Source organism: Macaca nemestrina, chromosome 5 (genome assembly GCF_043159975.1).
Source record: "Macaca nemestrina isolate mMacNem1 chromosome 5, mMacNem.hap1, whole genome shotgun sequence".
Classification (NCBI taxonomy): domain Eukaryota; kingdom Metazoa; phylum Chordata; class Mammalia; order Primates; family Cercopithecidae; genus Macaca; species Macaca nemestrina.
Window position 1 is genome coordinate 10,446,737 of NC_092129.1, and position 25,387 is coordinate 10,472,123.

At 41.9% G+C, this 25,387-nt stretch overlaps 1 protein-coding gene across 3 annotated transcripts in view; it reads left to right on the forward strand.

Moving 5' to 3' along the window:
• Positions 1-25,387, forward strand: part of LOC105487511 (1-acylglycerol-3-phosphate O-acyltransferase 4) — a 145,524-nt gene that overhangs the window by 56,228 nt on the left and 63,909 nt on the right. Inside the window, exon 1 of one of the 3 annotated variants that reach the window (XM_071095943.1) lies at positions 2,411-3,616. The exons of the other annotated variants lie outside the window; for them this stretch is intronic. The gene's annotated coding sequence lies outside the window, so the exon portion shown is untranslated. Of the gene's footprint in view, positions 1-2,410; positions 3,617-25,387 lie in introns of those variants that run through there. 3 annotated transcript variants of the gene reach the window in all.

Sequence of the window (25,387 nt, forward strand, 5' to 3'; positions counted from 1 at the left end):
AGGCTGTGTGGCTGGCATACCTGGTGATTGGAAGCATATTAAATATCCAAATGAAACAGTCTCATGAAGCTGATTCAATGCAGAGTGATAAGTAAGGACACTGGAGTTCTAAGTGTTTAACAGGAATAATGTAACGGTGATAGCATGCCTCACGTATTTTGAGTAACAATCCATTTCTTTTTTAAATGTATCTATCTGCCTCTCTCTCTCTCTCTCTCTCTGTCTCTCTCTCTCTCTGTCTCTGTCTCTGTCTCTGTCTCTATCTTTTTTACTGTGAATCTGTGTCCCTGGTACAAGAAATGACCTTATATTTTAAATAGGGAATTTAGTCACTTTAAATTTCAAACAGGTGGCCCTAAAGAAACAGCAAGTTTAGGAATACACATGTGATACTGAATTGTATGAGTGGATGCTTGGCTTAAGTCAAGTTGTCTTAGCTATTCATATGGTTTATAAATAAATTAATTCTCAGACAAGGTGCCCATTTGTTTTTAGAAGCATTAAATTTCACTTGTGACTTAAGTTACGGCTTTCAAATTAGGTTATAAGTTTGACTTCGGTGTCTTGTAACTTTATAAGGCGATCGTGTGTGGTCTTCACGGCACAGTCGGTATTTCCAGGAGGTTAACACGGCAAGCCATTGGGGTATAGAAAAAACAAACCTGAGAGCTTCTATTTATGTTCCTTTTATCTCATCTCATATCACACCATCATATTGTATCATATCATAGATGTCCAGATAGGACATTTTATATATTTTAAAAATTATATAAAATACAAATTTTACATGTATAAGAGTTGTATATGCTAATGGTGCATATTTAATTTTTTTTTTTTTAAGGAATCAAAAACATTGGAAGACTACTGCCTTAGCCTATGGGTTTTGGTTTCACCATACTGGAGATAGAATTTAAATAGCACGGCCGGGCGTGGTGGCTCAAGCCTGTAATCTCAGCACTTTGGGAGGCCGAGACGGGCGAATCATGAGGTCAGGAGATCAAGACCATCCTGGCTAACCCAGTGAAACCCCGTCTCTACTAAAAAATACAAAAAACTAGCCGGGCGAGGTGGCGGGTACCTGTAGTCCCAGCTACTCGGGAGGCTGAGGCAGGAGAATGGCGTAAACCCAGGAGGTGGAGCTTGCAGTGAGCTGAGATCCGGCCATCGCACTCCAGCCTGGGCGACAGAGAGAGACTACATCTCAAAAAAAAAAAAAAAAAAAAAAAAAAATTTAAATAGCATCCTTAAAGTAAGGGGGAAATAGGTTTTATGAAAACAAGCTCTAAAGCAAGGGAATCCTAATGGCAAAAAGTATTTTTATATTTTTCTCTATTTCAGTTTATCTTGGGCCCAGATGGGATCTAAGGCATTGTCAAGCATTTTGAGACCTCCCTTCTCTGGTCCTATTCTGGTTCTCCTGAAAGGAGGGGAAATATTACATTAAAAGTATTCTCCAATTCCACGGTCTGTTTTGAAGGAAAAATCCTAGAAACTCTTTGGTAGATACAGTGTTTTATCATACTGTTCATGATACGGAAAGTGTTGAGGAGAGCAGTTATTTTCTAGCATCCTTATGGCTGCCTTTGTAGCTTTCATGTGGCTGTTTTTGGGTATATTTGATGTGGACATACTGTGCTAGGGCCGTGGAGCAGAGGATCCTGCCCCGGTGCTACGGTAACACACACTTGGAGCCTGGAGTCTTGGCTTCTGAACAGTGGCCTAACCACCTTGGTGACTCAGTCAACTTACCTGGACTTGGTTTTTTTTATTGTAAGATGAGGGAAATAAATTGTAAAGTGCTAGACAAACGTAAAGTGAAGGTATTCTTGCTGTGATTTCCCCACTTAGTCAGACCATCATGCCGGCAGATGGAGTTGTGCGTGTTTTAAAAGGGATTTCTGGTAACTTGGTAATCTCTTCCTAACTTCTTCATTGATTTCATATAGATGGCTTGACATTGACCTTTGTGGGAATATTTGCACCATAGAAATCAGCAGAACTGTAAATCAGGGCTTTTCTTCCTCCCACCTGCTTCCTCCCCTGCCACACAAGAGCTGGTTGTTAAACATTTTCCAGCACAGCACCATTGGCACCGTCACTGTGAACGGAGGTAGAGATCTACAGTCATCTTGTGCAGGTTGCATGCCCACCCCAGGGCATGTGATTCTCTTGCCAGAAGAACAAGGCACCAACTCATCAGACACAGACACCAGCCATCACACGGCATTCCAGGTGAATGCGTGCATGTTCAGTTGGTCTTTGCAGGCATCACATATTACATGCTCTATGCTACGAGGTGAGTTGGGAGATGAGGAAGAGACCCTGTCCTTCAACCCAATCACAGTCTAGTGACAGTGAGCTCTGAGTGTTATCCAAACAAGAACAAACCCAGAGCTGGTATGCGCAGGGCCCCACAGGAGAAGAGGCACCAGCTGTGCTGCCTGTGACGCCTGTCCCAGGGCAGTGGCCTGGGTAGGCGGGGTTAGGGGAGGAGGTTTCTGGCTGGACTCCCTGATCCAATTCCAGGGCTTTGAGGATTTCTGAATATGCCATGCCCCTCCCAGCCAGTCCTTTCACCAGGGTAATTATGGTGTTCATAAATTGAGATTGTTCATGTACAATTTCTACATCAGTAGCCAACTTCTTTAAATGGAAAGGAACAGATTATATATACCTATGTCTCCAACTAGAGCTGAACACGATTAGCGAGAGAAAACGTAGGCATAATGCCAATGCCTTCCTACTGGATTACCATGCACCTGATGGACTCCCCCAGAGACACACAGGGAGAAGCATCTCTTTTGGACTTGGATATCGCCTGTAACATTGTGACAGTCTGTTAACACAGGTCTCCACCACAGCCTCTCCCAATGCGTCCTCCATCTGACACACCATAAGGCTTTTTAAAGCATGCTCAAACAGTGAGATGCCCTTTGATTCAACTTGGTAGACATCTATTGAGCACCTTCTGTTACCACGTACCAGGCATTGACGGGAGCCCAGTTCTGACCCGAGGCTAGGTTTTCCAGCTCAGCCCCTCCCTGGCTCTCAAGCGGATGACCGAGTTCTCCGGTGTTCCCCTGTCCTTTCGCGTCCCCATGCCTGTGCTCACTCCGCCCCTCCCCTGGCTTGCCTTCTCCACTGTCCGCTCATCTTTCATTGCTGAAATGCTGAGTCAGGCCCTAATGATAAAACACCTAAAAGGAAATTGTGACAAGGACAGGAAAGCCTGAAGGTGAAGAACACGTGCAACATGAGAACCGCATCAGCAGGTGGGCAAAGGTGAATCAAAGCCACGTGTGAGGGGAAAGTCAAATTAAGGCAGAAGCTGGCATCATTGGGTGATATGGTTTGGCTGTGTCCCCACCGAAATCTCAACTTGAATCGTATCTCCCATAATTCCCATGTGTTGTGGGAGGGACCTAAGAGGAGGTCATTGAATCATGGGGGCCAGTCTTTCTCGTGCTATTCTCGCGATAGTAAGTCTCACGAGATCTGATGGGTTTATCAGGGGTTTCCGCTTTTGTTTCTTCCTCATTTTCTCTTGCCGTCGCTACCTAAGAAGAGCCTTTCACGTCCCGCGATGATTCTGAGAACTCCCCAGCCACGTGGAACTGTAAGTCCAGTTAAACCTTTTGAACTTTTCTTTGTTTCCAGTTCTGAGTATGTCTTTATCAGCAGTGTGAAAACGGACTAACACACTGGGGAAAATCATCTGAATTAAGAGAGTGCTGGGGTGGGACCCGGAGTATCGGGGCTGATGCTGCCCCAGCATTTTGGCTTTCACAGTGGAGCACAGGGAGGAAGTTGGGAAACAAGAAGGAAAGAACGATTGCCCGGAAGCGTTTCACTGTCCTAAGGAGAGTGAGCCTGAAGATTGAAGAAGGCAGTTGCAGAGGTTGTCTGCCATCCTGGACAAGAGACACACTTGTTGCAGACATTTGCTTGAGGACAGAAGAGACTGGGGCTGCTGTTGCCTCTTCTGTTTCATGGCTTTACTCTGAGAGTCCTGAAAGCACTGACCCTTTGCTTCAGTCATCCATTGAGTTATTCCCACCCAGCCCAATGTGGGTTCAGAACCCTTTTTGAAACAGAGACATCTCCAACTTGTATTTGTGTCTAAGAGTGTTAGTCTCCTTTGTCAGACTATGAAGAAGCCTTGTCAAGGCAGGAGGGAAGCGTGCTCTTGGCAGCCTCGCAAATCTGGCTTTAGCTGAATGGTATTTTGTGTTTGTTTTCTTTAATCCTAGTCAACTGGACATGGAGCAGTTGAGAGAGGCAAGTATCTGTGAGTCTGGACAGCTTTCCAGGTCTGGGGGCAGAGGAGGGTTGATAGCTCTTCATGGCAGGGTGCATGCAAAAAGTTTTGCTTGTAGACGTAGATGAACTTGACTGTCTACTCTACTCAATTTGGTGTATAGTTTGAAAGGTAATGCTGTATTCAGAATAAAAGAATGTGTGTATCTACCTAAAAAGCAGAAATTATAATGGGTTGGTGGCTGGTGGGACTTTTAGAGTTTGAGCTATCAACAGGAGACTTGGATCTTGTGTTTTTGTGTTTTCTGTTTTTTTTTTTTTTCTTTTTTTTATGTAGGGGAGGTTATTCTACTGTGTGGTCCAAGGGGGCATACCCCTTAGCTATTGCACGGATCTCAGTGTTTCAGGCACGTGCTAGGCTTTGGAATGTAAGTACTAGAATGTTTTAGGTTCAAAAATTTCTTGTTATGAATTTAGAATATGAGTTTTGCCTGTAACATGTGCCAGAGAGACAGACCTGAGAACCACACTCATGCTGAAGGACCAAGGTATCTGAACCTGATCACTGAACACGAGATCAGGGTGAGTCACTGCAGTCTATGTTTGCTGGGTACCTGCGTATGTTTTGCAAATCCAAGAGTATGGGAAATGGCAGAGAAGGAATGAGCCATGGCTTCAAAAACCTTAACATTCAGCACAAATATGTCCGCTGGGATGTGTAAACATTTTCAGCCCACAGATATGTGGAAGCCTAATTCTACAGAGACATTTGCTAACTAGGCAGCAGATTACAACACATGCTGTGTATGAGTTATGGAAGAGTAGGATCATAAGTTAAACGGGGTCATTAATGTAGCTTGCCAAATTGTGAAGACTCTTGTACTAGTATTAAAATTGTACTCAAGCCTATAGAAATGTGAAGCATCTAAACAGTCTCTATGGGGTCTTTAAATAAGTATTTAAAATGTCACTTAAAAAACGTAGCTGGTAGTCTTACCAAAGAAAAAACTTAGTACGAAGCTGGATCTGGTCTGATTTTTTGAAACTGCAGATGGGCCTGTTGCCTTTGTCTCAGTCTTATCTAAGAAAGGCCAGCAGAACAGGTCTAGGTCTGGAAGTCAACATAGATAGTTTTGAAATACAGTCATGTGCCCCATAATGACTTTTCAGGCAGTAGACCACATTTACAACGGTGTCTGCTAAGATTGTAATACGGCATTTTTGCTGTACCTTTTCTATGTTTGTTTGTTTGTTTATTTATTTATTTAGAGATGGAGTCTTCCTCTGTCGCCCAGGCTGGAGTGCAGTGGCCCAATCTCGGCTTACTGCAACCTTCGCCCCCTGGGTTCAAGGGATTCTCCTGCCTCAGCCTCCCTAGTAGCTGGGACTACAGGTGTGTGCCACCATGCCCAGCTAATTTTTTTGTATCTTAGTAGAGACAGAGTTTCACCGTGTTGGCCAGGCTGGTCTCGAACTCCTGACCTCAAGTGATCTGCCTGCCTTGGCCTCCCAAAGGGCTGGGATTACAGGCATGAGCCACCGCGCCCAGCCCTATGTTTATTTTAGATACACAAATATTACCATTGTGTTATAGTGCCCTACAGTATTCAGTACAGTCACATGCTATACAGGTGAGCAGCCTAGGAGCAATAGGCTTCTGAAACCCCCAAAATTTGAGACAGGCCTCAGTAAATTTAGAAAGCTTATTTTGCCAAGGTTGAGGATGCGTGCCTGTGACACAGCCTCAGGAGGTCCTGACAACATGTGCCTAGGTGGTCAAAGCACAGCTTGGTTTTATACATTTTAGGGAGACACGAGACATCAATCAACGTATGTAACATGAACATTGGTTTGGTCTGGAAAGGCAGGACAACTCAAAGGAAGGAGAGGGCTTCCAGGTCACAGGTAGGTGAGAGATAAATGGTTGCATTCTTTTGAGTTTCTAATTAGCCTCTCCAAAGGAGTCAGTCAGACAGGCATTTATCTCAGTGGGCAGAGGGATGACTTTGAATAGAATGGGTGGCAGGTTTGCCCTAAGCAGTTGCCAGCTTGAATTTTCTTTTTAAGTGTTTTTGGGGGCCTAAAATATTTTCCTTTCACGTTCCCCAAAATTTTTAAAATTTTTTTGGAGAAAGCATTTTAGAAGAAGATGAGTCTTTGATCCCAGGTTTTGTCTGATCTCTCATGACTAGGATGACTTATTCCTAGACAGATAGTTTCTGAGTTATTAGGAAAGCTCATTTTTATAAAGTTGTTCTATGAAGAGAAAATAGAGGACGGAAGAAAAACAACAACAAGCAAAAGAACAATCCTGGAAAAATCAATATAGGCCACATTACTCTGAAGCCCATACATCTGTAGGCAGGTATGAAAGTGGCTTATGTGTGTAAATAGGTTGCTGTTATTTTCTTCTGAAGTTTAAGTTATCTGGCTTCAGTTCACAGGGCTTTACAAAAGCACAGCTTAGTTTTCAGTGATTCCAAATTCAGAAAAATTGGGAAAAAAAGGAAGGAACAAAAAATTGAAAACATTATTTTTAAGACTTGTAGCCCAGAAAACTTAGAATTCAGTCCAAACTGTAGAAAATAATAAAAATTGAAAAACATTAGATAAGACTAGAATCTAACAACAGGTGTACTACAGTTTTGAAACATAATTATTCTCTCTTCAGTTTCCCATTTTTACTAAAGAGAAATCATGGTAGGACTGGTTTGCTTTATTATACTTGGCCTAATGATTTGTATACGGTGCAGCAAGAATAATTATTTTTACATAGGCTTTTAAATTGGCTTTGATGGAACTGTGTTCCATAGGACAAATCTCAGATAAGACTTTTTTAAAGCCGAGCCCAGCCATGGATTTGTGCCATCAAATACCTATGAGTTGGGTGATCCTCTCCTCTTGAGGTTCCAAGATAAACTTGAGGCTCCTGGACCTATCAGAAAGTGACATTGTTTACCTACCACAGGTCAGGAACCCTGTGCGGGGCCTGTGTAGACAAAGGTATGAGGCCACTTTTTTTCCAAGGGGTTTTTATTGGCTTCATAAGTCAAGTTTGATTCCTTAAAGGAAAGCACACCATTCCAGTCAAAGTCTTGGTAAAATAAACAGTTTCTCTGACTGTGGCCTGTTGCAAGTGAAAATTGATTCTTACTACACTTATGCAAATAACTGTATTGTTATAAGTTGGTTATCAGAAACCTGCATTTAAGAACACCTGTTAGAGTTCTATAGCTGATTATAAAACCACCTTCTAAGGAGGACCAAAACAAGACAATTGTCCATGGATGACAAAAGGTTTTAGATAGCCATAGGGAAAGACACAATTGACAAGGAAATTTGTTACCTTGTGGCACACCACAATTTAACATAAAAATTATAATTATTACTGATAATGTACATTAAGTTATATTAGAATTACAGGAGTTTACCCTAATTTTGGAACACATACCAATAACATTTATACAAATACAACCTAAAGAAAACCAAACACCATTTCATATTTGACAATGTTTCCTGTATAATTTTTATACCAAATAAGCCAAATTATGTCACTTTTGGACTCTAGGGAATCTAATGTCTTAAAGGATTAATTAGGTAAGAAAAAGACATAATTTATAATTTGATTTTGGAAAGTTTGTCAAATATCAAAAGTTTAATACTTTTGATATCATAAAATAGGGTCATTCATTTAACCAAAGTGATAACTCAAGGATTTCAAAGAAGGCAAACATCTTCATTCTTTAAGAGAGGACACTTAATGTTCCAAACAATAAGCCCTAATAAAAATAGCACAAAGTCAATTAAATTTGTTTTCAAAATTTTTTAAGCAATCTATAAAATTTTAATCTTGACCATAAGATACAGCTTCCATAAGCCTTTTATAACCTTTATAATGTTTATTGAGGAGTCAGTTAATGCTTCAAGGAAACTTTGTTAATTTGACACAGGGGCCTATGTTCTAGTCTTGCATCAGTATGCCCTGCAACATTAATGATTAGTTTATGGAGAAACTGAACTTATTTTATCTTTCAAAATCGGCCTTTACAATCTCTTCCACGATAGTCTCTGGGCCTTGAGTTGAAATGGCTTTAATTTCTGGCCCTGTGTCTCAGGAATGTAGTTTATTTTGGTTGGCATCTTCTATGGGACCTGAAGATGGGGCTTTAATTGCTGTCAGTGTTTAAAATTTAGTAGGATTTGGTGTCCTTTTTAGACCCAGGACTCAAAGCTCCATAACTCAGTGTCACAAGTACTTTAAAAATACATATAGAGAGATACACAGATATAATAACTTTAATTGAAAAAAAATTAATTTCGGTTTTTTCCTAAGTAAACCAAACTTAATATGACAACTTGATCATATAAAAGTTTTTTTTTTTTAATAAATCCTCTCTTTGTGACTCACACAGACTGTTCATGACATGCTTGGACTTTCTAGTTTGTCCTGAACATCCCTCTTTCTTAAATAACCAGTCATTTTACTCTAGCTCTAAATTTACCATACAATATTTTTTTCTCATATGAAATTATTTCTTTTTAAGCTTTCTTGCCAAAGAAACCTCTTTATTTTTATAACTTTCTTTATATCTATTTTATTTCCTTGTTCCTTTTACCTTGTTTTATACATGACATTTAAATAAGCTTTGAATTAGACACAAATTGTTCATCTTTTTTAAAAGGACACACTGTTTTTAGAGATAATGTTTTCCTACAAATACATTTTTATTGGTAAATACCTAAATAATGAAATACCTATTATTTAATTTAGTATAACTTTAGATTCTAAATTATGATGAGTTTGTCTACAAGTATTTATCCTGTTACATTTACCTAAATATTTTATTTTCTTTACCTAGATTATTTATGGAAACTGTGATAGTCATCATTTAAAGTTATGGAACCACTGTTGCAAAATTATAACTGAGACAGTGAAAAAGATTTGACCTAACTGACTGCATCTTGCTTTTTACCTCCAAGCTGTCCTTGCTCATTCCTGGGCATAGGCCAAATTAAGTTTTGGAGGAACTAGTTTATAGTTTAGTTTTGAAACAAAGATGATAATAAATTTTACTGCCTGTGGCCTAGACTGCCTAAAGCCACAATATTATAAGTTATGGTAATCTTACTAAATTTAAGATGTAGCTATTTCTGTTTAACCAATATTAATGTTTTATTTATTAAAGATTACACAAGGAAAGATCATTCTGATTTGGGCTGGGTTTATAGTTTTGTAACCCCTATGCCAAATTTTTGACACCTTATAGTATTTGGCAGGGATAAGTATGAAATTGCTTGATTAATAAATGTAAACAAAAATATGTGCTGGCAATTTTTAAGGCATTTCTAATACTACTTTACCAATAATTTAAAGCTAGCTTATTTATTAAATATTACTTAAGTTATATAAACTTGAAAAAGCATTTGACTAGTCTCTTCCTTTTTCCTGATAAAGTATTTGATTCAAGTTCTTTAATTTTCTTAAACTAATTAATTGGAGCTCTTTATATATTTTCAGTAGTGAAACATTGTATACACAACACATAAATACATAGACATATTAGGCACGCCAATAGGAGTACATCTTATAGATTCATAAAAACCATTTTCGTTTTTTCCTGTCTTAGACTTTCAGATTCTTGATAACCTGTTTCATAATCCTAGGCAGTGGTCACCTAAATAGCCTTAAATTTGCATGTTAAAGGAAACAACTAAGCTGAAAATCAAATAGCAAAATTTACATTATAAAGTACAGAGAGAAAAAGTCTGGTGGTACTAGAGGGAAATTAAAGATGGATGCCAAATCAAACATAAAATTATAGAAATCTATCATAGGATTGTATAAGGAGACCAGTTTTATTTAGATAGGGACTTCCTATCTTTTAACTGGATCTCTGAGCTCTGGGCAGAACCCACACTGAATCCTGGGTCTCCAAAAAGGGAGAATTGTTATGAGGTTAGACGCTTTTACAGTGCACTTAAAAAAAATTTTTTTTTAAACAAAGACATTCTTAAGTGTCTAAACCATACTCTTCATTAAAAACCCAAGAGTAAACTCTGTTGCAACTGTTTTAGTCAAAACAAAACAAAACACAGGGGTCTTGGCTATCTGTGTTGCTGGGGTGTGAACATACCACGTGCCCTGTTTCACCTCCTGATATTTCTGTTCTTCATCACATCCTGCCTGGTCTCTGACCAATCATCTATTTATGCCTTGATTGACTTCATTTATTCAATAAACATTGGCTGAACACCTGCTTAAGGTGCATACTGTTCCGAAAGCTGGACAGACAAATGAGGACCCATTCCCTGCTCTTTTGGGACTTATATCTCTATGGGAAAATCCAAGGCTTTGCCTCTCTGACCCTCAAGGAGCCCATTAGGGTCTGACATGGAGTCTTACTATGAACATGCTATGAACATGCTCAGTTTGGGTCTCTCCTGGTCTGTGCTTTCAGAGTCTTCCTGTTCTACTGGTCCCAACTCCTCATTATGCCCGAGGCTGTGGAGCAGAGTATCAAATTCAGCAACAAAGGGAACAGAAAATTCCCTTCTCTTTCTGTCTTTGTTAGAACCATCAACCTATTTTACAGCTAAATTTGCAAAAAATTTTCTAGTGGCTTGGCAAGGCTTTCCTCATAGAGGAGTGGTAATGAAGCCCTTTTATCCAGCCCCATGGTACGTACAGTGTCACAGCGGTTGGTGAAATTGATAGGTGCCCATGGATTAATTCAAGCCAGTAGAGAAGAAAGCAGCCATCACCTCTGGGCAAGCCTTTGGGATTCCTGATTGTGGCTTTCTGCTCAGCTCTTCTCCAGAGGGTGCTGGAGTAGGGGAACTCATGTCATTCATCAAAGCTCCACTTTGATGAGGAATGCCTCATTCTGGCACCAAAGTGATATCTGCCCACGTATCACCAGGTTTCAAGCTGATTTATGGGCAACCCAACTTCTTTGATTTGGTTTACACTTTTGTTTCCTTGAAAGCCAGCCTTTCCTGTTTGATGTGCGTTTTTTTTTTCCCCCGGTAATTAACACAAGGTCATGATTACCATTCTGGGGACTCTTTCTGGTGTGGGTTTGCTTGTGTTCCCCAATGGTAGTTCCGGTTACATTGTTTCACCTGATTATTAATGATTTTTTTCCTGTGAGGCAGCTGTGCATTTCATCCTGGCCTTCTGCTTGAATTGTTACAAATTATGAATTGATAGACTTCAAATCAAATTTTATTGTGCCTTATGTAAATACTTGGGAAAGAATTTTTTATTTAAATAAATCAGCACCAAAGAGTTTTCTTTTGAACGCATAGAATTCTTTTGCATTTCTTTTTTCTTAATTGTTTTTCTGTTGCTGTGAATCTTGAAGATCTGAGTAATGAATAATAGTTACCTTTTTTCAACCAAGTTGTTCATTGCAAGTATTTTTTTGTTATTGTTGTTTTAAGTGAATTCAAATTTGACCTAAGGAGATAGTGGTTATCTTATGCTTTATTGGGTTTTGTTTTAAACTTTGTGAACATCATGGACAAAAAAAAAAAAAAAAGCCCTTAAACCTGCAGATGTTGGGGTGTGTGTGTGTGTCTGTGCATTTGTATACGTAAGTGTGTACGTGAATTTCATTGAGCTGTTAAGAACAAGAAGCCCTCAAGGTGGGAACAAAAGGGAGGTCTTGCCAAAGCCAGAAAGATGATAAATGTACAAGAGCCCCTCGTTAGGGAAGTTCCACAGAGGGCACATCTGGAGAGAGTCTCGGAATACGGAGTAGCTCACTTTTAGTAACACAGTGCTTGTCTTGGTAGCTAACGTTCCTGTAAAAAAGGAGACCAAAATGTAAAATATGTATTTGCATTTCAGAAAATCTCTTTTTCTGACAGTTCAGTATTTTTCTTGTTAGAATTGGAACTCAGCCTAGCCTTGTTTTGAACAAGACTAACAGGATTGTGAGGTGGGGGAAATATTAATAATAAAGCCTAGGAAAGGGTTATTACCATCTCTCTCAGCTCTCATCATTCTACCTTTCATAGGAATATCCAAGATAAAGGTCTTCAGGGCATGCCTTGAATGATCCGCATCCATCTTGCTAAGCCTTGGGCTCCTACTCAAGCTTCAGGCTGTTTTCCACTCCTGGCTGGGGCCACACTCCTGTCCCCACCCACTCAACCTGCTGCTCAGAATCCCTCTCTCCCTTGCAATTCCTCCTCTAGGACTTCCCTTTCCCCAACACTGGGTCACTGTATCTTGCTCTCGGTGAATTCATCTTCCTTGCCCCATATTCAACCTCCACTCCATCCCCATTTCCCTTCTACTATTCTACCTTTCCATCTGTTATCAAAGGAATATCACTTTCTAACATACTAACTCATTTACTTTTTATGATGGTTGTTTACTGTCATCTCTCTCTGCCTCCGCAGGTCGCTACTTCATTGGAAGTGGAGCCTATTGGAGGGATCTCAGTCTAGGGCTCCAACTGTACAGAGCAGTGATTTGGACTTTGCAGGCACTGATCAGTATTTGTTGAAAGCATACATTCCTTGCTCTACAGTTGTTTTATCTTCTTACTGAATGTGTTCACCCAGCTTTATAGCATCTTCACAGCATGGCCCAGTGCACTGCATGGCAATTGGTACTCAAAAAAGCCTGGAGACTGATCATGTAACCCAGAAGTTTTGTTTTCTCATGGCTCCTGCGTTTGTGTTAGGCAGGGCACTGGCACTCACTGGAGAGAAGACGGATACAAAAAGAGCAGTTAGGAGTGAGAGGAACTCTTGTATCTTCAATGGCTGATTTCATTACTTCTTTTAAGCAGATAAAGACATTTAGCAATTTTACTTCCAGAGGATTGTCTGGAATCACTTCTTTGCAAAAGAGAGATAACACTGTCTACAAAGATTTGGTAGAAACACAAGACTCTTAAATTCCTATCTGCATTGGAAAAAGGCCCTAGCCAGTAGCTTTATACTTTCAAGGAAACCAGGAATTCCGTGGAATATTCCATTAGATAACTGAAAGGACTTTTTTTCAGCCTATTTTCTCTGTTGTCCAGATGGGCTAATTTCTATTGTTCTGCCTGTGAGTTCACTGGTTCTTTCCTCGGTCTCCTTCACTCTTCTGCTGAGCTCATCCATTGAGTTTCTTAGTTTGACCAATTACTTTTTCCGTTTGGTTCTTTTTTCAAAAACCTTTTTTTGTCTGTCAAGATTTTGTTTTTAAATTTGTTTCAAGTGTGTTTATAATTGCTTATTGAAACAATTTTATGATGGCCATTTGAAAATTCTTCTTAAATGTCCTCCATATCTGTGTCATCCCAGGGTTGGCGTGTGTCAATTGTCTTTTTTTCTTTCAAGTTGTGATTTTCCTGGTCCTTGGCATGTCAAGTGATTTTTCAATTGTATCTTGGACATTTGGGGAATTATGTTATTAGACTGTGGGTCTTACTTAAACTTGTTTTAACAGATTTTTTCTGACACTGTGTCACTGGGTCAAGGGATGCCACCTTGTTATTGCCAGGTAAGAGTAGAAGTCTAGGTTCTCCACTCTGCCTCCAGTGACACCTGGATCGGAGAAGGGCATCTCATTACTGCTGGGCAAAGGTGGGAGTTCAGATTTCCCACCAAGTCCTCCAGGACGCTGTGCTGGCTGGGAGGGGATGGAGTGCTTTGTTGCATTGAGGAAAGGGTGGTCTCATTATCACTGGAGGATGATGGAGGTTCCAACTCCCCACTTAGCCTTCTCTGACATCAGTCACCCAGCAGGTAGAGGATGTGAGATTACAGCCCCCACCCCAGTCTTTGCTGATGGGAGTTGGGGTAAGGCCACAGTTTTTCCATGAGTTCGGTTGGTGTAGGTCAGTTACTGTCTAGAGGTTTTCGGTCTTGCTAGGCTGCCACTTTGCTGATCCTTTAGCCACAGAGAGTAGGCTTTTCTTGGAGCTTTTTTTGGTCTGCATCCCACTGGCATGAAAAAACATACGAGTACAAAGAGTTCACCACCATGATGTTCCTCAGATCCCGAGGTGTTCCCTAGCTGGTCTGTCTTCTCTCCACCTTTCAGAGTCTCTTATGTTTATTTTACATGTAGTGTCCAGGGTTTTTAGCTGGGCTTTTTGCAATAGGAAGAAGTGTGCCTACTCAATCTTATCCCAGAACTGGAAATCTAGAAGAACTATTTTAATTTCCTGTTTTAGAAGAAACAACTCTGAAAAGAAGATCAAAAAAGAATAAAAGGTTTTATGTTGGCATGTTTGTTGTTATTATTATTATTATTATTGTAATTTCAAGAACCCTTTCTGTGGCTTTTTTCTTCTGATCTGTTTCTTAGAATTGATTTATCTTCAACTTGGTGTTTTGATATTTTGTGATCTTCCAGTGGGAAATTGTATACCGCTTCCCCCCACCCCACCCGAAAGTGCAATTGCTTCTTGCTTTAAAACTAGGTATTTATCTAGTTGATGTTCCATGGTAATTGGCGACATCTTGAGTAGAAACCAAGTAAGTGGATTTTAAGTTTCCCCATGAGATGTGCTGTAAATGTGCCTCTGCTGTCTCTGGCTGGGGAGAGCTGCTCTTTCAGGCTTTTGACCTTTGAGTGTCCCTCTTGGTCATTCTTGATAGTGCCTGAGTTATTGTTCAGCAGCAGTGCAGGAAAGGAACACTCTAACTTCCACCGCCGGATATAGAGGAGAAAGGAGCCTTACGACTGCCCCATGTCCTCTTTGGGTTGGTTCTCACCATTTGGCTCCCCTGCTTGAGTTTCTTTGACCATGCCTGGAGAGTGGCTTGGCACAAGGCCCTCTGGTCAGTAGGATGTGCCTGCCCACTGTCTGGTGGGGCAGCCAGGAGGGAGATCAGGTGGACAAGAGGTAGAAGATATGCATTTTAGGTTCAGTCGTGCCAGGGAATCGTGATGTGTTTTGACTCTGAGCAAACCGGCGGGCGTTGCTGTGCTTCCCAGACGTCCCTTCCAGCACAAAGTGCCCGCAGATCGACACTCAGACTCTTCTGCCCAGTCCCCAGTGGTGAGGGCTGAGGCCAGCTTCCTTCCTGGTTTCTGTCCAGTGCCTTTTCATCAACACCGTCATGTCGTCGTTCATACCTGGTTTATTGTAAAAATTGCTGATCATTCTAATTTGGAGGTGACTCTTTTTTCTTAACCACAGTTGAAATTATTCTTATAGCTGACTCTGTAATCATTACAAAAGGGAATAAAGAACTATTCAAAGCTTTGCTTCACTGAATATATGTGTTTCATTCTGGGGAAAAAGCTCCTGCCTCTTTGATCAGCCCCGTCGTGGTCTGTATCCTCTCTGCTTGACACTGTAGCACTCATATTCTGTGAATTTGGGGGACTTTTTTTTTTTTTTAACAGCTGCTGATGGCAAACAACCGTACATCAATTTTGACAGACATTTTGTTTGCTTTTTAAGATTTAATTAACATTTGTAAAATTTGGGAGAGTTAAACTTCATCATGAGATAATAAGAATCCAGTGCTGTTTCTAGATAATTGTCTTCAGCTGAAGGATAAATATAGCTGGAAAGGGAGAATTTTGGAAGGGGGCTAAGTAGTAACTGAAGTATTTACCTTTAAGGTTGGAGCTGGTGATAAAATTGGTTATGTGAGTATTAAATTGGAGACATGCATACTGTTAAATCCAGTAAAATAATAAGGCACTGCTTCAGTTTGAAAGACATTTTCAGAATGCAGTGATTGAAAATGTATTCAGACCAACTTAGAGATCATCTCTTCAAATTTCAGACATGTTTAACCTATACTCTACCTTTATATAGAAAGACAGACAAAATTATTCATAAACACACAAATCCCTGTACGTTTACTGATGAGAAGTTTAGATGCATTCATCTTCTCCAAATGCAACTGAGAAAAATTTAAGTTTTTTAAAACACACATTCCTGAGTTTGTGTTTAGTCTTGAGAAGGTAAAGTCAACTCAAAAGTCTGAAATTGTTTTTAAACATTTAACAACCTAGAATCAGCATTAATGATGAGTGTCTTCGGCTTCAAGGTCACAACCATTTTTGTGATTATTACTACTGTTTATTTATGTTAATGGTATGCAAGTCTTTGTGTAGCATCATAAAGAGTCCCTGATTGAATGCTTTCAATGTGAATTTAGAAGGTCAAACACAGGGTGGGGGAAACTAAAACCAGCCAACAAACAGAAACTCTACAAGGGGTGGAGACATGGCATGTAATACTGATCTGGACAGGTAGATGGTGGTAACTCAGCTGGAGGACTTCAAACCAGTGGGGTCTCATAAATTCCAGACAAAGAAAACTCTCCCAGCTGGGTGCTATGGCTCACGCCTGTAATCCCAGCACTTTGGGAGGTTGAGGCGGGTGGATCACTTGAGGTCAGGAGTTTGAGACCAGCCTGGTCAACGTGGTGAAACCCCCGTCTCTACTAAAAATACAAAAATACAAAAATTAGCTGGGCTTGGTGGCAGGCGCCTGTAATTCCAGCTTCTCGAGAGGCTGAGGCAGGAAAATAGCTTGAACCCTGGAGGTGGAGGTTGCAGTGAACTGAGATCACGCCATTGCACTCCAGCCTGAGTGACAAGAGACCCCCCACAAAAAAAAGAAAAGAAAAAGAAAACTCCCGCAAAATTCCAAGCACTTTTATTGATTCATTATTCATTTAATGAACACTTGTTGAGCACGGGTTACATACTAAGCGTTATGCTGGGTGCTGGCTTTATAGCAATGAGTAAGACATAGCCCTAGGCCCTAGAAGACTTACAATCCGACAACCTAATGGGAGAGAGAGACTACAACAGACAATGATAATGCAGGATATATTCCAGTTATTAAATGCTGAGTAACAAATGACCCCATGACTTACAGGCTTAAAATAACCATTTCATTGTGCCAGTGGATTCATTGGGTCAGGATTCTGAACAGAGCCCAGTGGGAACAGCTAGACTCTTCTCCAGGATGCCTGGTTCCCAGTGGGGAGACTCCAGAGTAGGGGATAGAAATCAAGGGCTGGTGTCTTTACTCACAAACCTGGGGGTTGATGTTGGCTGTTGGCTGGGACCTCAACTGGAGCTGTCAACTGGAGCAACCTGTCCATGTAGCCCAGGCTTCCCCCTGGCAGACAGCTTCAAGGGAGTAGCATTTCTTAGCTGGTAGTTTAGGGCTCCAAAAGTCAGTGTCCCCATTCACGCGTCATAAGGTTATGACCTGGCCTTGAGAGTCATGCATTTTTTCTGCCACATTATCCTGGTTACAAGCAAGTTAGTAGCCCTTTTAGATCAAGAAAGGGGAAATTCCATTTCACCTCTTGGTGGGGGAATGACTTACGTTCTCGAAGAGCCTGGGGGATAAACAATATTGTTGTAGCCATCTTTGGAAAATACAGTCTGCTGTAGATGATAATTTTTAAATATGTCTTTGACAATCTTCCCTGAAAAAAGTGAAACCCCATTTCCCTAACTCTTAAGTGCAGGCTAGTGACTCTCTTCTCTTCAACTAAGTGACATAAATGGTGCTTTGTAACTTTCGAGGTGAGGCCATAGCTTCTGCCTGGTTTCCTCTTTCTTTTTCTCTGTCCTCTGTCATCCCAGAGGAAGCCAACCACCGTGACATTCAAGCATCCCTCAGATGGGCCCATGAGAAGAGGAAGTGAGATCTACAGCCAATAACACAGTGCCACCTTGCCAGCCTCAGGCAAGCCCAGCTGACATCTTGACTGCAACATTCCAAGAGACCCCAAGCCAGAACCGCTCAGCCATGTCAGTCCTGAATTCTCCAGCTTCAGAAACTGTTGGAGATAATAAGTGTTTTTGTTATTTTGAGCCATCATATTTTGGTTATGAGAATAGATAACCAGTACCTACAGCCTGACATATAGGCATGCAGGCGTGTGTATTGGGTGTATATATGAGAGCCACTTTGTCCAGGTTCCTGGGTCAGATAGACTTTCTGGAGGAGAAACACTTTGATAAGTCTAAAATGGCTTATCCTGGCGTTTAGTAAGGATCTTTCTTACTGGCATCCTACTTGGCATATCAAAGTTCACATATCTAATGTGAACATTGGCATATCCAAGAACATTGGAAATGGGAAAAGAATTACAGGTGAATTGTTGTCAAAGTAGTGTTAATTGTCTGTGAAATGGGACTTCCTCTTGCACTGGTTAGAGAATGAAGAGAGCCAATGTATCTAAAGAGCTGAGAGCAGGACCTGGCCCTAGTTGGGCCACAGTAATTTACCTACCCCTATCTTTTGAAGTCAGCCTCAGCGTCACCCTGGAGTTGCTACAAATGGGGAATCGCAGGCCCCTCCTTCAGATCTAGGAATCTGCATTGTAACAAGTTGCAGCGATGCAAATGCACGTTAGAGTTGAGAAGCCGCGTTGCAGAAGACAGAAGAGGCTCTGTATGGCGGCGGAGTTCCTGGTACATCGCAGGTAGAGTTCGTGGTGGGGAAATCTGGATGACAGCCTTGAAAACCAGAAGTAACTAATTAAAGAAACAGAAAACCATTTCTCCTGGTTTTTACAAATGACTTTCTTCCTTCTAGGTTCTATTTTTAACCTGAAGTGCTCTTTGAATAAAAATAAGACTGAAAAAAAAGGTAAATTGGTTCCTGTAATTTCCTTTTTTTCTGGTACTTTAACCTCTCTCTTGGGACTGTAGAGCTCATTAATCCAGTCCCAAAGAAAATTGTCATTTTTCATTAATGGCTTCTTAACCTTCACCTTATCTGAGTACGTGCAGAATTAAGTCTCTCTTGAACAGCCTCCAATCCCCACTCCCCTGCCAGCTCATTTTCTCCAGAAAGGACCTGGAGGATCAATATTGCAGAGGAACCTGAGTTGATCAATGGGACAAGGTTTCCTTTGCAACACTGTGTGGCTCATGATGACTTCCTTGGCTGAGCTGTAATTGTGATGGTAGGCGAGAGAGCAAAAGGATGCATTTGCGGGAAGCTGCCGTTCTCCCTGTTGTTCTGATGGAAAGGATCACAGGCTGGCCTAGCTTTGCAGTGACCCCAGGCTGAAGTGTGTTGTTTTAGCTCCAGCCAAAATGCAAAGTGTGATTGGGATCTGCCATTCTAAAACGAGGCAATAGAAGGCCTCTGTGTTTGTGAGTTTGGATGGATCAGAAATTGTGGCCAAATAGAATAACCTTCTCAGAGACAAGAGCCATCCTGCGAGGGCAGTGTAACACATGGACTGTATGGCTCCAGGAACAGATGGAGCCTCATTTGAATTCCAATATGTCACTTGTTTGTCCCCGGTTCTTTACAAAGAGCAGAGGAGGGACCTATGGTGTCCCTAGTCAACATAGTAAACATGATTATTGAAGAAAAGAAGAGGTGCTGATAATTCTCTCCAGCGTAATCCTGAGCAATCAAAAAATGAGATTACGCTGTCCCTGGTTATGCCCGAGCACACACACTGTTTTTCCCCTGGCCCAGACCAGCTCTGGTTAGATACTGGGTGGAAATGGAAGGAGCCAAAGAGAGTGCAGGCCTTCTTATAGATAATTAAGATTGTACTGTGGTTATTTGGAGATAAAATGGCATATGATTTAAGATAAAACTCTGCTGTAATCCCAGCACTTTGGGAGGCCGAGACGGGGGGATCACGAGGTCAGGAGATCGAGACCATCCTGGCTAACACAGTGAAACCCCCGTCTCTACTAAAAAATACAAAAAACTAGCCGGGCGAGGTGGCGGGCGCCTGTAGTCCCAGCTACTCGGGAGGCTGAGGCAGGAGAATGGCGGGAACCCGGGAGGCGGAGCTTGCAGTGAGCTGAGATCGCGCTACTGCACTCCAGCCTGGGCAACAGAGCGAGACTCCGTCTCAAAAAATAAAAAAATTTAAAAAATAACCAGATCTCATGAGAACTCACTTGCTGTCACGAGGACAGCAAGGGGGAAATCCACCCCATGGTCTAGTCACCTCCCACCAGCCCCTTCCCCAACACTGGGGATTACAGTTCCACATGAGATTTGCGTGGGGACACGGAGCCAAACCATATCACATGCCCACGGCCATAACCCCAGGCAGCTTGGCCTGCCACTGTCATCAACAAGGAGCTGGTGTGGGCAGCAGAATCAGTCAATCCCTTAAGAAACAATGTGTGTGTGTGTGTGTATGACCACATCTACCAAATGCCTTCCCAGCAACACCTAGTATTTGATTAGATAACTGGGTCTGTACTCTAGCCGGTAGACTCATAAAACTGACCATCACACCAGCCATGTGGTTTGAGCCCTTGAAGTTGGTCTCATTAGCCTGAGCTTTGAATACTGAAAGAATTGTAGGAGGGGGGTGGGCATGACAAGAAGATGCGTTGAGATGGTGAGCGAATGCCTGCTGAAGACGTTTGCAGTCCTATAGAAAAGCTTTTTTGTATGTTTCTGCAAGTCCGATGCACAGTGTTGCAATGTGCTATTTATGCAGAAAAGAGTGAGACCAATTAATGTGTTTTTTTAAATTCCTCTATAATTACCAAACTAGAATTGTTTTAAAACCTGCGTTATTAAGCATTTCTGTTATATCCAGATGTTCTTTAGAATTAATATATGTAATATGTCCCAAAGGCTTACTGCATCATGAATTTCAACAAGGAAATCTTAGGGCTTCAGAAAAGGAATCAATATCAGCAATAATTTTGGCATATATTTGAGGAGTTTCTGGAGTTTAAAATATAGAATCTTGGATAATATAAGCAAGGTATTTACCCCTTAACAAGCTATGTAATTTTGTCTTTATTCAAAACAACATGTAAGCTCCAGGTCAGTTTCCCTATTAACATTCACGCACTCCGTCAGCATAAAGGAAAAAACAGTCAGACTGCATGTAGTGTTCCCAGCACTCCGTGGAGTTCCTTCTACATGTGAGCTTATTTAAACCTAATAACAACCATGACAGATGAGGAAACCGAGGCACAGCAGGTTAAATAGCATGTCCCAAGCCTCACAAGTAGTAGATGGTGGGACTGGGATGTAACCCAGCCTGAGCAATTATGTGTCTAAATTCTACCCTAAAGGTAGTGTTTGCCACCTGGTTTATTTTTCTCACTGTCATGGCCATAAGACAGATTTCTCAACCTCAGCTGTGGTGGCACTTGGGACTGGATCGTTCTTTGTCATGGGACTGTTCTGTCATTGTAGGATGTTTAACAGCATCTCGGGCTCCTACCCTTAATTAGTAGCATCCCTCTCCCAAATCGTGACAATGAAAAATGTCTCCAGACATTGACGAATGTCCCAGAGGAGAGGGGATTGTCAAATCACTCTCAGCTGAGAGCCACTTGCCAAAGCATGAAAAATTACTTGAAGATTATATTTAGGTGCAAGCAAGAAGTAGAATTTAGAGGTTTTTATTCTATTTAGGAAAGAACATAAATATCTTTTGCATATCCACTTTTAATATTGACAAGAGGAAACACAAAACTCTTCAATAAGCATGTTAGTACAATAAACATGTGTTCTTTATTATGGAACAGTGAAGGGAAATATTTTAAAATATAAAACAGAAGAGTGGGAAGAATGAAATATGAGAGACTGAAGAAGAGTTGGGAGAAACAGAAATAGAAAATGCATCGTGTCAAAAAGAGAAATTATTAAAATAGAACCAACAGGTTGCCACCCTGAATTGTCTGGGTAAACCCTATGTGTAGCTTTTCATTGCTATTGACAGTGAGGCCAAGACCACATTTCAGTCAATCAACAGTGGGTATTTATTGATGATGACATTTCCTCTAGAGTCCAGGTAAGTAATTTTATTTCCAGAACTCCGGCAGGCACTTAACTCCCCTAGGTGCCCTCTGTGGGTGACCTCCCTGGGGCTGGACCAGTGGTCTCCTTCCCAGGCTCTCCTTCTAGCCTCCCACCCTTCCACCTGTCCAGTCCTTCTAGGAGCTCCTGCAAGATGATGGCACTAGGTTAGGAGCTGCAGGGAATGTAAAGATGTCTGGCGAGGAGGCAAAGTGGTTCGGAGAGGAAAACATCAGCCCCAGGAGTAATGCGTACATCGGTCGGTACATTCCTACAGGGCTGAGGTAGGAGGAGAGAGAGCCTGTTGGGTGCATTGGGAGCATTTGGGAGTCAGAAGAGGCAGCTTACACTGTGGAAGATTTCCCAGAGGAGGGGCCGACTAGGTTTAGATGTCGAAAATATTGACCACAGGGCCGGGTGCGGTGGCTCAAGCCTGTAATCCCAGCACTTTGGGAGGCCGAGACGGGCGGATCATGAGGTCAGGAGATCGAGACCATCCTGGCTAACACGGTGAAACCCCGTCTCTACTAAAAAAAAATACAAAAAACTTGCCGGGCGAGGTGGCGGGTGCCTGTAGTCCCAGCTACTCGGGAGGCTGAGGCAGGAGAATGGCGTAAACCCGGGAGGCGAAGATTGCAGTGAGCTGAGATCCGGCCACTGCACTCCAGCCCGGGCGACAGAGGGAGGCTGCGTCTCAAAAAAAAAAAAAAAAAAAAAAAAAAAGAAAATATTGACCACGACCACATGGAATAACATTTTAAGAAATAAACCTAAGCAGGTGTACTTACTCCATCAGGAATCACTTAGAGCAGCATTTCCCAAACTGTTTTATGGAACGCTAGTTCTTTAACATCCCTAGCAGGCCAAGGTCTGGGCTTCCGTGCCCTGGCTCCTCTCTGAAAGCGCTCACTGTCCATTAGCACATTAAATGTTCGGAGAAGGCCAAAGGGAAAAGCATTGGTTTATCTTGTTTTTTTCCAAATGACCCATCTCCTAAAATACTTGTTAGCATCGGCAAATTAAAGTGTTCCTGGATCCGTTCCATGGAACAAGTTTGGGAAAGTGGTTGGCGTCATTTTCCTCTGAAGCACTCACCTCTTGTGCACTTCTGTTACTGCCTCCTCCACTGGACACGGAGTTCTAAGAGGACAGCAACTTTGCCTCATGTTCGCAGCTGACTTCCCCAGGGCCTGGGGCAGTTCCGGGCACCCAGTAACTGCCCAAGTGTTTGCTCAGTGAGCAGGACCTGACGTGACTTTCTTGACCATCCAGTTGACCACTCGTTCCTCTAATTTTTCCTCTCCTTGCTCTTTTTATTTTATTTTATTTTATTGAGATAGAGTCTTGTCTGTCGCCTAGGCTGGAGCGCAGTGGCACGATCTCGGGTCCCTGCAATCTCTGCCTCCCAGGTTCAAGAGATTCTCCTGCCTCAGCCTCCCTAGTAGCTGGGACTACAGGTGCAAACCATCACACTTGGCTAATTTTTTATATTTTTGGTAGAGACAGGGTTTCACCATGTTGGCCAGGCTGATCTCAAACTCTTGACCCCAAGCGATCCGCCTGCCTCGGCCTCCCAAAACGCTGAGATTACAGGCATTGAGTCACCGTGCGTGACCCTCTCCTTGCTTCTTAACACATTGGATTGAACTGTGATTCGTAACTCTAGTCTTTACCCTAACTCCGTTGTGTCAGACCTATTAGGGACCCTGCGCAGGACCACGGTCCTACCCCTCGCTGACTTAATCATCCACAACCCAGGCACTAGGTGTTACCTGATGTGACTTATCTGTTGGGTTTGCCCTGACTGCCTCTTTTTTTCCTTTTCAGACACTTTCATAGTTTCCAGGACACCTTTTCTGCAGATTTCCCTCCAGCCCCCAGTCTCTCCAGTTCCTGGCTTTTTCTTAACATTGCTGTTATTTGGTAAAGCGTCAGCACTCAGTGTCTGATGCCTTAACTTACTAGGTCCCATTTCTTTTCTCCTAGAAAGACAGTGCTCTTCAGACGGCAAATCACATCATCCTAGAAGGAGGTCAGGGTTATCTTTCTGGCTTGGGATTGTGTGTCATTAAGCCTCATGAAGTTATGCAAGTCCGAAAGTCCTGGCACCTTCAAGGGCTCTAGAATATCCAGCACGTGAATCACAGAGCCTTGTGGGTGTGAGCTGCCTCTGCGCACGGTGGGGAGAGTCTGAACAATGTCTTGGGAAAAGATAGGATCGGAGCGGACCTTGAGAACATTCACATTCAAGACTTGCCCTAATGCCAGTGCTAGACAATCGGTCTGCCTGCTGGCCCTGACACCTGCCCCAGAGAGCAGCATAGAGCCATGCCTGTGTGACGAGCTCCAAGGGCGTGGCATGCCTCCCTAAGTGTCTCCAGCTTCTCTGCATGTGTAGTTTTGGATCTGAGAGACAGAGAGTGGCCTTTGTAGAGTTCTTTCCTCTTCAGAATAGTCAAAGGTGACCGAGGCATGACACAGCCTGATGCAAGGTCTCTTCCTCCTCCTGCAGCTTTGACCACGTGATGAAGTTCTGCAGTGTTTACTTTTACTACAGGCATCGTGGACATGCTGAGTGAACTGTTACATGAAGTGTGCGCTGGGAAACACTTTGGGCTTTTAAAGATGACTGGCTACGTACAAACTTCTCATTCTGATGATCGTGACGTTGCTGTATTTCTAGGTGGCTTTAAATCTTGGAATGATGGGAGCATTCCTTGCAGGGCATGCCATATAATGAATGTTCATTTAAAATGTGTTTATAACCCTTCCAGTGGTTGTCCTGCAATGCTTGTCTGCTCTGAATAATTACTTTTTTTCTCTTATTTTGGGAAGACTGCCACTGGAAAGGAAAAGCAGGACTCTTACCCTGAAAATAGGAGCCAGTTTCTTGTCTTGAATTATCCTTCAGCTTGGTTTTTGGTTAAATGAGACATTTGCTTCAAATTCTGAATTATGCGTCTAGTGTGATTAAATTAAATTGTATTATATTCTTTTGGAGAAAAGAAGAATATATTTAATTTTTTACTTAATGTCGAGATCCCCAGAAAGTCCTCAATAAATAGTATTCTTCACAGTTACATTTCTAAACAGTTTGAGAAATTAAGCAAGGACTTGGAAGATGGTGGTCAAAACATCTCCTGGGGCAGGTAAGGTGCAGGAAGGCAGGAATTTATCTAGGGAAGGATCCCTTCTAAAGGAAACTAGAAGTAAGGAAGTTGTTCCTCTTTAAAAGCTAAGTGTATCAGATCATCAGTGGAAACCATTTTATTCATTAATTTCTCAAGTGTTTAAGGAGCTCCTGTAATATGACAGGCACCAAGTCTGATAACTTAAAGATGAACAAAATAAGTTTCCTCTGTTAAGAAACAGCCTTGTGGAGG